This window comes from Myxocyprinus asiaticus, chromosome 33 (assembly GCF_019703515.2).
Source record: "Myxocyprinus asiaticus isolate MX2 ecotype Aquarium Trade chromosome 33, UBuf_Myxa_2, whole genome shotgun sequence".
NCBI classification, from domain to species: Eukaryota; Metazoa; Chordata; class Actinopteri; order Cypriniformes; family Catostomidae; genus Myxocyprinus; species Myxocyprinus asiaticus.
The window spans coordinates 15,805,834-15,821,265 of record NC_059376.1 but is presented as its reverse complement, the minus strand read 5'-3'; the positions used below and the strand labels follow the sequence as shown (position 1 = coordinate 15,821,265).

General features: G+C 42.4%; 1 pseudogene; it reads left to right on the top strand.

Annotated features, from left to right (window-relative positions):
- Nucleotides 1–741: 741 nt before the first annotated feature.
- Nucleotides 742–6,838, top strand: LOC127424592 (serine/threonine-protein kinase pim-1-like; annotated as a pseudogene).
- Nucleotides 6,839–15,432: the final 8,594 nt, after the last annotated feature.

Below are 15,432 nucleotides of genomic sequence, written 5' to 3'. Positions count from 1 at the left end.
ATATGGGTCAAAAATAAAAACAACTCATAAATGGCATTTTACCATGTACTTTCCTACAAAATATAAATTCCAACATAATTATGTTTAACATTACCTATGTAATTATATAGATAACAGATGGAATAAATGAAAAACAAAAACAAAGGCATATGAAAGGCAGGGGCATTCAAAACAAAACTTTCTTAATAATATAATGTAATATAATATTATGTAATGTAATTTCATAATCTAATCTAATCTAATATAATATAATATAATATAATATAATATAATATAATGATTAGCTAACTAAATGTAAAACAATTAGTTCACATGATAAAGACACTGAGGAATTACTCAAATCAGATGAATAGACCACTTAGACAAATTCCTTGTATGTGTAAGCACACTTGGCAATAAAGCTCATTCTGATTCTGAAAATGGAAGGACACACCCTGCAGTATATAAACATCAATCAACTGGTCTAGTTTGATCATAAACACTGAAATACATGCTACCATCATGCAAGATAAAAAAAAGAGCTGCCTAAGTCCCTCGGAAGGAAGATTGTTGAGCTTTAAAGTTATTTAAAATCATTACCAACCTATTTAAAATCCATCATTCCACTCAGAGCTATTTGCAGTATGCAAGTATGCATTAAAGGAATTTTCTGGGTTCAATATAAATTAAGCTCAACCTACAGTTTGTGGCATAATATTGATTACCACAGATATTTATTTTATATTCCTTTTTGCCACAAAGATGGACAACCTGGTGTATTTGAGCATTGTAAGTAGGCCTATAAATGCTTTTCCTTCTCTCAATTCTGTTATCAGTTTAAATGACCTCAATCTAACAATCATAAAATTTGTTCTTCTAGTCTGGTCATACCAAACCCCTTCCTTCAGAAGTGGCTCTCAACATCCTTTCCAATAAGGGCCCCAGCATTGCCCAGATTATTCACCTGCTGGACTGACAGGAGGAGGAAGAATATTACATCATGGTCATGGAGTGTCCCTCGCCATGTGAGACCATGTTTGAGTTCCTGAAGCGCTATGGAGGCAGCTTAAATGAAGGGCTAGAGCGGTGTTGCATGTGGCAGGTAATGCTAGCTGCTGAAACGTGCTGTCACCGTGGCGTCCTTCACAGGGATATCAAACTGGAAAATCTCCTGGTCAACAGTGACACCCTGGAGGTAAAACTGATCGACTTTGGGTGTAAGGAAAGCACCTACACAACATTCTTTGGTATGTATATCCCCCAATGCAGTTGTTTGGATTTAAATTCCAGTGACAAGTTATACCATTTCCTAACCAGGCGTGATGCGCTAAAGCGACAAATAATACAGGTGCGATGAGCAACTGGATATTTTGTCTGTTACTTAATTTCTATATATGTAATGTCCTACCCACAAAAATCCCGCTCCTCTTAGTTGTATAGTAAACGTAAAAACAGTTGTTTGATATGCTGACATTTTGTCACATAACACAGCATTTTTTTGTGTAAACAAATTAAAAACCTGTTGCGTTGCTCCTGATTAGGACATGGTGTTACGCTGAGCCCTGGATGACAGACAGAGCCTATCTCTCTTTTGAAGCTCCATGTAGTGAAACAAATGACATAAAATAATTTCTTGATGCTAATAGATACAGACAGTTCTTTGGTAAATCATACTTACATATTTACATTTATGCATTTGGCAGACGCTTTTATCCAAAGCGACTTACAGTGCACTTATTACAGGGACAATCCCCCCGGAGCAACCTGGAGTTAAGTGCCTTGCTCAAGGACACAATGGTGGTGGCTGTAGGGATCGAATTGATTACCAGTTATGTGCTTTAGCCCAATACGCCACCACCACTTCATACTTACACATTGTACAAAATCTTTTTCATCCAGGCACAGATGTACCACCTGGGTTCACAAAGGCGGGTGAGTACCATGTCAAGCCAGCGACTGTGTGGTCACTGGGGGTGCTCTTATTCACATTGGTCTGTGGATACTATCCAGACAGCAACGACCTCCACATGATCACTGTGATCCCATGGACCAAACCTGGCTTGTCAGAATGTAAGATTCTTCATCACAACAATTGTACTTCTAAATGATATAAAACAGAAACAAGAAACATGGTAGGAAAAGTAAAACCTGAGCCAAGCGGTTTTAATAAAGATGGCCATATGGAAAATGCTGGAATTTTCCAAGAGATTCGACCTGTAGTGACATCTTACAGCCTAGAATAACATGATCAAAGAGAACAGGTAAAAATCAATCTCCCATCTTTCTACACAGAGTGCTGTCATCTGATATCTGCTTGCCTTCAGAGTGAACCAATGCGGTGGATTGATCTGGAGAGTATTCTCCTCCATGACTGGTTTAAGGTACTGAACCTCAGATCAGGTAAAATGATTTTAAAGATTAATGTATATTTTGTATATCCTAAATCAGATTTTTTTGTTCGGTTTGGTTGTCAGATAATGTGTATTAGCTTTCCTGTGCTACCATTCAATACCTGCTGCTGCTCTCATATTGTCAGCCCTCGTACACTGAACAGATGTATTTTATGTTTATACCTTGAAAAATAATTTGAAATTTATTTTTAACATTTCTAATTCAGTTCTTACGTAAAGTATTTTGTCGCTCTTTCTGTGCATTTGTTCTATTTATGTTTGTTTAATGTGATATGGGAAGACATTGCAATAGTCAAATAGGTTCTAAGTGTTGTAACTATTGCAGGAAGAGTCAAGAGAGCAGGATCTTGATCAAGAGTCAAGAGAATGCAGCTTATATTTAATAACAAAACTAGTCCAGATACAAAACTTGGAAAACACAGGAACAAAACAAAAACAAAACCAAAACTTGGGAACAGAACAAATGTTATATACATGTAGGGTAACAGGAACAACAACTGACAAAGACTGAGCAAACACAATGACATTATATACACTGGGGCAAACAAGGTAAATGAGATACAGCTGGGAACAATCAGGGCAGCAAACAGGAACAGAGACTCAAACTAGAAGTCTCTCAACTCCTTGCGACCTCTGGTGGCCGCTAGGTCAAATGTCTCAGGAGTTACAAGTGTGATGTATTTAAACAATTAACCTGATTTCTGATATTTTATTTTCCAGATCACTGCATGAGTCATGCTGTGGAAAATAGTTGTCTTCAGTCAGCTTAGTGTCTGGCGGGCTGACATGAGTGGCCTCTCCATCCCTCCAGGCTGGTAAGCCCTGGTGGCGATTGGTGCCTTGGCTTGAGGTGGCAATATTTGCGTCTTGTGATATTGCTTGCCTAGGGATGTGTCTCCACCTAGAGGCCACTCAGAGACACTTCAGTCAACTTGAATCTCTAACTCAACACCAGTTCCAGAGCTGTCACAGCCATTCCAGAGGTTCCTGGCATGGTCGCCCAAAGGTTCCTGCCACTGACATCTCAAAGGTTCCTGTCATAGTCGCCCACCCAGAGGTACCTACCGCAGCCACCCAAATGCTGCTGTCTTGCATACCTGCTACGGCCGCCAGAGTTTCCTGACATGGGTGCCCCCAAGGCCCCCCAGAGGCTCCTGCCACTGACACCCCAAAGATTCCTATCATGGCCACACAGAGGTCCCTGCCACGGCCGCCCAAATGTTCCTATCATGGCCGATCAAAAGCTCCAGCCAGTGATGCCCTAAAAATTCCTGTCATGGCTGCCCAGAAGTTCCTACCATGGCCATTCAAATTTTCCTCTGATGGCTACCTCAGAAGTTCCTGCTATGGCTGCCAAAAGTTGCTTTTACGCCACCCAAAGTTTCCTCTGCCACTGACACCACAACACTTTCTGTCATGCCACCCAAAGGCTCCTTCCACTGATGCCCCAAAGGTTCCTGTCATGACAGTCCAGAGGTTCCTGACATAGACACACAAATGTTGCTGTCATGGCCGCCCAATGGGTCCTTCCACTGACGCCCCAAAGGTTCCTGTCATGACAGTCCAGATGTTCCTGACATAGACACCCAAATGTTGCTGTCATGGCCACCCAATGGCTCCTTCCACTGATTCCATAATTGTTCCTGTCATGACTGCCCAGAGGTTCCTGCCATGGCTGCCCAAATGATCCTGTCATGGCTACCTCAGAGGTTCCTGCCAATGATACCCCAATAGTTCCTATCATGGCCACCCAATGGCTCCTGCCACTGATGTCTCAAAGGTTCCTGTCATAGCTATCTCAGAGGTTCTTGCCATGGCTACCTCAGAGATTCCTGCTATGGCCACCCAAATATTCCTGTCATGGCTACCCAGAGGTTCCTACCATGGCTGCCTAAATGTTCCCGTCATGGCTACCTCAGAGGTTCCTGCCATGGCTGTCAAATATCCCTTTCATGGATGTCCCAAAGGTTCCTATCATAGCCGCCCCAAAGATTCCTGCCTCTGTGGCCCCAGAACCCATTTCAGTCCCAGAGCTTACAGCCATGGTTGCCCCAGAAGCTCCTGCCATAGCTGCCCCAGAGCTTCCTGTCATGAAAGGCACCTCACTGCAGGCGCAAAAACAGGAGAATTTATGGGGGTTGCTTCAATCCATAGTTCAAATAAAACAATTTAGAAATGATCAAATAGCACTCTTGTCTTTCTTTACATCTGTATATTTTTAATTTTAAATGTGGCCTCATATGTTTTCTTATTTGCTTCATATTTTATTGACAATTTCATGCAGTAGTTCTCAGAATTGTCCCCCAGGGGGGCATGATTTTTACATTACAGTTGTATAAATCAGTCTTCTAAATGGCGTGCATTTAGGGACTTTTAGCAAACGTTTGGGTTATTTAAAAAAATAATCAAATATTAAACTTTCATTGCTTGGATTCAATGGACATTAACAACTTAATTTTCAAATTTATTGTGTTCACCCCAATGGGCAATATAAACAATATACTGTATATATCTATATATCTATATATCTATATATCTATATCTATCTATCTATATATATATATATGATATATATATATAAATATAAAGATGTCTGCACAAAGATTTCTTTTTTTAATAAAGTCTGTTTTGGTTCATTTTCTTTAGTCCTTGAAACATTCAAAGGTAATGGATTGTGACCCATGCTGCTATAAAAAGAGATCCAATAAAATGGTTAGTAGGGATAATAACATCTGAACACATAGATAACTCAATATCTTAAACCTTTTCATAAAGAGTGATTAAAATAATCACAGTTAATTTAAAACCATTGTTTGATCAAACACATTAAAGATAAATTTAAAGTGCACGCAATAACTTCTACTTTGAAAAAGTTTAACCCCTCAAAAAACTCATTTTCTAATGAGTTACTAGATAAGAGCTATCATAGTTGTCTGATTGGTCAAGTATCTAAACTCACATCATTGTGGTAGTTATATATCAATTTGTTAGCAATTTACATTTAATTATAATTCACTTTTAATGTGTGACTGTGTAGTTTAGGTTGTGATAATAAAAAAGTGAAAGTAATGTGAACCACAGACCTTATATTTGTCAGGATACATTCAGAGAACAAGCAGCGGCAGAATGGCTCAGTGGGTAGCACTATCACCTCAAAGTAAGTGTGTAGTCCAGGCTCAAACGGGGCCTTTCTGTGTGGAGTTTGCATGTTCTCTCCATGTTCAAGTGGGTTTCCTCCAGTTGCTCCAGTTTCCCCCACAATCCAAAGACATGCAGGTTAAGTCAATTGGTGACTCTAAATTGCCCATAGGTGTGAGTGTGAATGTCTGTTAGCCCTGTAATGGACTGGCCACCTGTCCAGGATGTTTTCCCGCCTTCGACCAGAGTCAGATGGGATTGTATGGAATAAGGAACAGGTGCTGCTTGCCAGCTGAAAGTTGGCATGATTGGCATTCCCATGGAAACAGTCAGGCATGCCAGCGGCACCTGAAACACATGAAGGAAAAAACGTCAACACGCTTGGAGCAAAACGGAGTTACAGATGCCAGTGCTCATGGTTGTGGAGGCCGCTCCCCTGTCGTGACCAATGTCCATGACCATGGAGGCTGGTCCCCAGCCGCGACCAGCGCCCACACCTGAGCTGTCCACGGCTCTGCCCCCTGTGCCGCTCCCTTCTGAATCCTGTCCAGTGGCTGCTACCCAGCTCACTGTTCTCTCTGCCCTGAGGCCCCCTCCCAAGCCGCCAGACCCTGCCTCTAACCTGAGGCCTCCTCCTAGGCCTCCGGACCACGCCCCTTTACTTAAACTCCCTCCCTGGTTTCCCTCCCTCCCTTCCCTCCCTTTCTGTTGTGTTCTCTGTTCTTTGTTAGTTCTCGTTTTGTTTGTTGTGGCATGAGGGGCGTAGTCATGTGTCGGTCTGCAGGAGAGGGAGAGTGGTAAGGCTCGTCACCTGGGTTGTGAGTACTCTAACACTTGTCTCTAATTATAGTGATGGCAGAGGGAGACCTGAAAAGGCACGCCAGAGCATCAGTGTGAGACAGAGTGACCAGAGGCTGTTCCTGTGTAGCTATGCTACAAACATTGTTGACTCGTTTGTGTATTTTGTCCACCAAAAGCCCTTTTTGTTTAAGTTTTGAACGATGCTGAGAGAGTAATAAAAATACTCATGTTGACTGTTCGCTGTCTCCTGACTTCTCCATTGCCCACGAACTCAGAAACAATCACAGTGGTGCCGAATACCTGGTTTTGTCTACACCACTGGACAAAGTAATCAAGTCCCTTGCCAGCATCCAGCAAAACCAACATCGAACCCTCTTGGAGTTACGCCTGGAGCTGGAACAGTGATTCAAAGCCCTGCTCTAGGCACAAGCGGAGGACTGGCAGGTGTTCCGGAGCCTGATCGTCAGAGAGGGGGCCGGTACTGCGAACCCACCAGAGCCCACCCGTGACCCTGATGAAGATGGTTCCAAACAATGATCCGGAAACTTTCCTCGATCTATTCGAGAAGACCGCTGAGGTATGGAGGTGGCCTCCCGACCAGTGGGCAGGCCGCTTAGTGCCCTTACTCTCCAGGGAGGCGCAGCTAACAGCGCAACAACTCCCCGCCACCAGCCTCCTTGATGAACAACACCTGAGAAAAGTCATCCGGCAATGGGTTGGTCGTACCCCCAAGCAGAGTCGCCAGCACTTCAAATCGCTGAGCTTCGTGAGGCATAGCTGCCCGTTCGCCTTTGCACAACATCTCCGAGATGCCTGCCAGAAATAGTTGATGGCCGAGGGAAGCCGCGGCGCCGTGGACATCGTAGATCTGGTGGTACTGGAGCAGTTCATCTCCCAGCTTCCCTGAGGAATGTCCGAGTGGGCCCAGTACCACAGCCCGGCGTTGCTGGGGGCAGCCGTCTAGCTGGCAGAGGACTTAATGGCAGCATTTCCAGGAGGCAACGAAGCACTGTCTTTTTTTTCTCTCCCTTCTTTCTCTTCTCTCTCTCCCTCCCCCATGTCCCATTCCCCCCCCCCCCCAGTTCCGCCCTGTTCCGCCTCCCCGGAAGAGGGTAGGAACCCCACCCAAACTCCTCCCCTTGTCCGTCCCTCCTACTCCCCCGTCTCTCTCCACTCTCCTCCTCATGTTGGTGAGACCACCCCCATGAGTGTGGTAGGAAAGCCTGAGCTGGTCTGTCGGAGCTGTGGGAAAGCCAGGCACTGCCAGGATCAATGTCTTGTGATGGAGGTGGGGAACACTGATCCGGATCCCTGACACTCCTCAGGCCACCCCCGATCAGGCGGGGGGGTGTTGTTCACAAACCTCTATCCACTAATGCTTGGTGCAAGGCAGGTCATTGGATAAGAATAAATGGGTGAGGGTGAGGTGTGTGCATGGTGACATTCACAAGTATCCAGTGGTTATCGTTGAGATACGATTCAGGGGAAAAAGCCATAGAGTCGAGGCTGTGGTTAATTCCCGCCTCACCCAGCCACTAATTCTGTGAATCAATTGGCCTGGCTTTAAAAATGTATTGAGGGCAATGTGTGTGCATGGGTCCTGCAAAGTGGTGTTGCGGTGTGTGACATGCAACACTATGGCTAGAGAGGTGGTGCCAGGGCCCTCAACGTCTGCTCTGTGTCATGATGAGGCAGACAAGGGAATTTCCATACTCAGGGGCTTCCCTGAGGGGGATTTCCCTCTGGAGCAGTAGAGTGACAATTCCCTCAAGCACGCCTTTGACCAAGTGAAATTAATTGATGGTAAACAGCTCCAGCCTAATGTTGCGCTCACATACCCATACTTTTCTATTATTAACCCTTTAAAGCCTGAGCCCAAAATCCTGAAAATTTCATTCTGTGCCAGAATATGATATTCATATCCATATTCATATTACATTCATATTCATATAACATTACACACCTGAACTGTATATACCATATTGAAGAGAATAACTAGGGCTTTCAAATGATATAAATATATGTATGATTATTTAATGCTAATCATCCTTTATCAATAAGATTTCACACATCAATTTTTCCAAAAATCTTCTCCAGCCACCATACTTCATCAGACAACTGCATTTTCAACCATTTTAATTACAAGCTAGAGGGATGCTTAGAGTGTATGAAATATACATAATTTTGTGGGCAATGTAGAATAGCAGACAGATTCGAAATATAATCTATTGTTAAAAGTTATGACCATTCTAGTGATTAGTGGGAAAACGGAATAAAACAAACATTTAGAATGTTAAGATACATTTCACATGACCACTCCTCAAATACTCCTTTTGAGCACCTGTAATAATAAATTGAGATTGTATCTGAAATTGAAGGACACAAACACTGAAATATACATTTTATGTGTTCAATAAAACATACACTTTATTTAATTTGAACATTAGAATTACACATGAATTACACAGCAAATCATACAAAATCAAACTTTCGAACTATCTACAGTAGATAAAATCAACAACTGCAATACCTGTGGAGAGAAGAGAGGGACAAAAGAGGAGAGGGGGAGGACAACAACACAGTAAACACAGCCTGACCTAGGCCTCTTTGCGAAACTGGTCACACTCAGCTGAGTGCCAAGACTGAAAACAGTTCCTATCGCGAACCAAGCAAAGTCTTTTGCCATTACATTCCGGCGCACAACAAGCTACTTTAATTTTATTTTCAGTCCTACTTTTCCGATAGCATAGCCAACATCTCTTAGAGGACTCTTCAAATTTAGGGACATGGGCTGTGTGGAGTGATGACAAAGGAGGTACTACAGGCTTTAGTGTATGCAAAGGGAAACTTGCGTGAATATCGATACCAGGTTTTCTCTGAAATCTATCTGGGTTAAGTTCACCAGTCTATGCTCATCCCCTGGTGCCGCATGAATGTGTTGCCATTCCTTACACAATATGAAACTATTGACGACGGCAGAGTCTTCCACCACTTCTGAGTTTTTTGTAGGATATCATAAGATTTTATCATTTGGTCTGACCTATCAACACCGCCCATGTTTTTGTTATAATCGCTGATGACAGTGGGCTGGAGGGCTACTTCTTTTGTCCAGTTGCCATCATTTTTTACAAACCTAATAATTTTGGTTGAGCCATTCACATTGTGGAAATTGGAGAGGCGTGTAACTGCACACGTGTCCTTCCACTGAATTACAAGTATATTCCCCTCAATCCTACACCACGTCATATCCTCACGAGCTGTCTTGCGTTCCCATCTTTTGATGTCTTTAAATTCTGCAGGAAACAGTTTACAGTTCACCCTGCATTAGTTCCCATTTCTAACAACTTAATCATAAGAGCTGGGGACGTGTAAAAGTTGTCAAACCAAACATTGTGGCCCTGGTCTTTGAATGGCTGCGGTAAAGATTCAACTACTTTGGTGGCCAAGTCAGTGACATGCCCATCAAAACTACCTGTGTAAACATTAAAGTCGAGAGTATACCTGAGTCTGATGTTGCAATTACCCATAATTTAAAACCCCACCGAGTAGGCTTGCCCTTCGTGTATTGTTTAAATCTTGACCGAGCTTTAGACTTGACCATACGTTCATCTATTGCAAGATTTTAGTTAGGCTGAAAGAGCTGCTGGCATTTTGGTTTGAGGTGGTCCATAAGATAACGCAACTTCCTAAGGCGTTCCTGATTATCCTCTGTGGTAGGGCTGCTAAAAGAGCCTTGTAGCGGTCACGTGACATAAATCCCCTCGCCCATGAGCCCTGAAGTGACTTGTTCCCCAATGACGATGGGAATCAGGGAGAACTGAAAACCCCATGTAAATAAACAACCCAAGAAATTTGTAAAATTCATCAGGGGTCACCTCCATCCAAGCTCCTTGCTTCGTAACTAAAATGTTTTGACTTTCAATAGACAATGTTGACAACACATGTTAAATAACTTGTCTTACCTCGAAAGATCGCCTCAGTTTTCAATTTGAAGCAGTAACCAACACTAGAGGTAATCTCCCGGGATATTCTCTCTGGCTCCACTCAGGCAAATGGAGGATGACGCGGATGACGGTACATTTATTATTCACGCCCAGGAACCCCTTAACCAATCATATGTGCTTTTACCTTATATTGTCAAGAGTATCTGGCAGTTTTCAGAAATAAAATCGGTGATATGATGGTGAAGATACTGAGACAGGAACCATGGGAATAATTGTTCCCAAATTTGAACGCTTCGGCTGGTAAGGATTAAAGAACAGTTGTATCAAGTGGACACTCAAACCAAAGAGAATACAACTCAGCTATTGGTACCAAAGAGCTGTCAGGAAACACTCTTCCAGGTGGCTCACTAAAACCCAATGGCTGGTCACTTAGGTCACGAAAAGACTTAGAACCATATAATCGCCCGTTTCCTTTGGCAGAGCATTCTCGGCGATGTGTACATATGGTGTGTGGCGTGCCGTGAACATCAGTTGGTTAATCCACCGGCCACCCCAAAAGAGCCATTGTGCCCTCTACTGTTGATCGAGGTTCCCTTTGAGAGAATTGGCATGGACCTCATCGGGCCATTAGAGTGGACTGCATGTGGGCATCGCATTGTATTAACTTTTGTAGACTATGCAAATGATATCCGGAAGCAGTGCCTCTAAACAACATCTCAGCACATACTGTTGCAGAAGCACTCTTCAAAATTATCTCCCGAGTGGGGATTCCAAAGGAAATCCTCACTGATCAAGGTACAACATTCATGTCATGTACATTATGCGAACTGTATGAATTATTAGGCAATAAATCGATTCGCACCAGCATTTATCACCTGCAAACCGATGGGTTAGTTGAACAATTTAATAAGACCTTCAAAAACATGATTCGTAAGTTTGTACATGAAGATGCTAAAAATTGGGATAAGTGGCTCGAACCCCTGCTGTCTGCAGTACGAGAGGTCTCGCACGCCTCCACATGGTTTTCCCCATTTGAGCTACTGTATGGGCGTCGGCCGCACGGCGTGCTTGACGTCATATGGGAAGCTTGGGAGGAAGGACCTTCGAATAGCAAAAAACAAATTCAATACTTTCTTGACCTTGGAACAAAACTCCACACTTTGGGGCAGGTAACACAGGAGAATTTGCTCCAAGCACAAGAACGTCAATGCCGACTATACGACAGGGGCACTCGACTACGCGAATTCACACAGGGAGATAAAGTGCTTGTATTGCTGCCCACTTTGAGCTCCAAATTACTCGCCAAGTGGCAAGGATCCTTTGAGGTCACACGACGAGTTGGAGATCTCGATTATGAGGTTAGGCGAAAGGATAGGGGAGGGGCACGTCAAATCTACCACCTCAACCTCCTCAAACCATGGAGGGAGGCGATGCCTGTAGCCTTGGCGATGGTAGTGACTCCCAAACCAAATTCATTCACCTCGGTCCCTTGTGGAGACCACCTCTCACTGTCGCAGCTTACAGACATTGCCTGGTTGCAATCGGAATTTGCGGACGTGTTTTCACCCCTTCCTGGTCGCACGAACCTTATAGAGCACCATATTGAGACCACCCCGGGGATGGTGGTTCGTAGCACCCCTGTCGTCTTCCTGAACACAAGAAAAAGATAGTTCAGGAAGAATTAGAGGCAATGCTTGAAATGGGCGTAATACAGGAGTCGCACAGCGATTGGGCCAGCACGGTAGTTCTGGTACCGAAGAGTGACTGCTAGGTCTGATTCTGTGTTGACTACTGGAAAGTGAACACGGTGTCCAAATTTGACGCTTATCCATTGTCGCAAATTGACGAGTTACTCGATCGGTTGGGCGCGGTTCAATTTTACTCAGCACTGGACTTAACAAAGGGTTATTGGCAGATCCCTTTAATTCCAATATCCAGAGTAAAAACAGCTTTTTCCACACAGTTCGGATTACACCAATTCGTGACGCTTCTGTTCGGTTTATTCGGCCCCAGCCACGTTTCAGCGCCTCATGGACAAGATCTTCAGACCGCACACGGCATATGCCGCCGCATATCTAGATGATATTATCATTTATAATAATGACTGGCAGCGGCATATACAACATCTGAGGGCTGTCCTGAGAGTGCTGGGACAGGCGGGACCCACGGCCAACCCAAAGAACTGTGCAATTGGGTGGGTGGAAGTTAGGTATCTGGGGTTCCACTTGGGTCCACAGGTTAACAAAACTGCAATGTTCACAGCCTGCCCTATGCCCAAGACCAAAAAGGAGGTAAGGCAGTTTCTGAGCTTGGCTGGCTACTACCAGAGATATGTGCCTAGTTATTCTGATGTCACGGTCCAGTCACCTTGTCAGGTTGAGTTTTTTGTCTGACAGGACCATGACATCATCGCCACATATTCTGTCTTGTGTTTCGTGTCCTGTCTTTGTGTGAGCGAACGTGTCCAGTTGTTAGTGACCGCCGTGCACAAGTTACTGCCGTGTGCTCTTCGGTGATGTCACAGTCCTGTCACCTTGTCAGGTTGGGTTTTTGTCTGACGAGGACCGTGGCATCATCATTCCCTGTCTGCCTTGTGTTTCATGTATGTTCTTTGTGTGAGCGCACAGGTCCAGTTGTGAGTTACTGCTCTGCGCAAGTTACTGCCATGCGCTCTCCGGTGGTGTCACGGTTCTGTCACCTTGTCAGATTGGCAAAAACAAGAGTGCAGAAGGCCCAGACTTCAGCCAGGGAGGAAACTAAAGCATGCATGGGAGGGCAAAAATGAAAACTAAAATACAAACAGATTAACTTACAAGTAAATTGAGAAACCAAACTGACCAGGGAAAAACAGGAGGAAGAATCCAGAACAGGCCATAGCACACAAGGGGAATATAAAGAGGCAGAAATCAAGTGGACAAACAAGGAGGGCAGGTGGAGCAAATTATCAGATGATCAGGGAAACGAGGAGGGTGGGACCATGGAACAAGACATGAGAACAGAAATGGGCAGGGCCTTAGAAACAACATAAAATAACTAGTGTCAGGATCCTGCCACAAAAGTGAAAAACAAGACTAGATAGATGACAGGATCTTGGCAGAATTAGGATGACTGAATAATATTATTTATGTAGAATGCATATGAATATATATAAATATATACAAAAAAGAATTTTGTTTCTGTGACAGCTGAAGGGTGTGCAACAACGAACAAGGAGGAAACATTTTGATTTTGAATTCTCTAATGTTTGATTTTGATTGTGTTTACAAAAAAAAGTTCCTTCAATCTAAATAGAATTGTATGATTTAACATATCCTAGGATGTGTTCTGTAAAAAAAAAAAAAGAATAAATAAATAAAAATAATAAAAATCTTTAAATTAAAAAATAGCTATATAGGGTTTAATCACTGAACTGAACAGGGGTGTCTGCTCATCTTTATGTATCCACCTGTGCACTGACAGAAGCCCAGGTGTTCACACATCCCTGAGAAGATTTCCACATGAATGTTGGCCTTCGCCTTGACGAGGTCTCAAAACAGCAGTATGCGAGTGAAGCAAAAAGAATTCCCTGAATCTTTAATACATTATAGTACAAAATACAGGTATTCCTTTATCAAAGATGTTTTACAGGGATATGGTGTGTATTTTGCAGTTTAGAAGGTGTCAGGTGTATATACACACCACCATATTTTTTGTAAGTTTTAGATACTGCATCTAGCAGATGTACGCAAAACAATAATTTGATAGTCCTTAATATAAACAGCAACACCTTGTAGAACAACAAGCTATTTAACTAAGCACACATTTCTGCTATCTATGGACAAGAAGCCACTGTAATAAAAGCTATTTTACAGTTCAACACAAAAACCTGACCATATTGGCTAGCATGGCAGCCTAAGGATATACTGAATTTTTTATTTATTTATTTATTTATTTATTTTACCTAATAGGCTTTGTGTAGTAATATCTATAGTAAAACAAATATTATTTAATATCACTGAATCAATATGAATACTTTAGTTTACACCAACAAAACAAATGTTAAAGGTTAGAACACGTAGAAATAGCTATCTAAGGGGACAGCTGTATGTTATCACTTTTTACAGTGTACTGTATACAGTGATTTTTTTTTTAAACTGCATATTAACATACATAACATCAAGAGAAAGTTCCACACAATCAACATTACATGACTTCCATCTCAGGTACAAAGGATTCAGTTATTCAAATAATAAGATATAGGAAAAAAAAAAAAAGGATACAGTGCCATTTATCTATCAATTTTGCATTTTCAGTCAATATTACAAGCCCTGGAAGCTTTTTTACTTTTACACTTATACAAGTGTAGGCTATACAACGATAAGACCACACCTGCAGAGTTGTGCCGCATTCTTTTGCACAGCCAGAAGATGGCGCTTACTCACAGTGCTCAGTATGTGACGCTGCAGAAATTCATTCCAGAATACCATCTATAATACAATACAATACAGTTCATAAAAATAAATGAACAAATTAATAGAAATAATAATAATAATAATAATAATACCTCAGAAGAAGAAGAAAAAGATAAAATAATATGAATTTCATAGAATATAAAACAGAATACATTTATATTTATGCATTTGGCAAACGCTTTTATCCAAAGCGACTTACAGTGCATTCAAGGTATAGATTTGAGCTGTTTGACTAGTGTGAATAATGTTTGACTGTTAAAATAGCGTGGTTCATTTACACATAGCAATTCCTTTAGTTATACAATAGTAATACATAAATAATTATTAATGAGGACAGAATGAAATAGCATGAGTAGCCTATATGTTCTACAAATAATCTTTGCTATTATTTTTTTGAAGCCCTTAAAGCATTTTCTTTATTTCTTTACACTGCTGACTAACAATAGGCTATAAAACGACCAGTGGAAATATTTTTATGATCGTCTGACAGCATGAACCAGCCAGCTACTCACAACGAGGTTTCGACGCACCTGATTTTAACCAATCAGAATGGTCACCGTCTCTTAAGCGGAGAGAAAGAACACACATCTGAATTCAGCGGTTTAGTCTCCCTGCGTTCTGATTGGTCAGCAAGTGTGTCACTCTAATGCGCTGCGTTACTACTACAGGTCGGTGCGGATCAAGCACCTTGCAGTCGATTCATAGCCA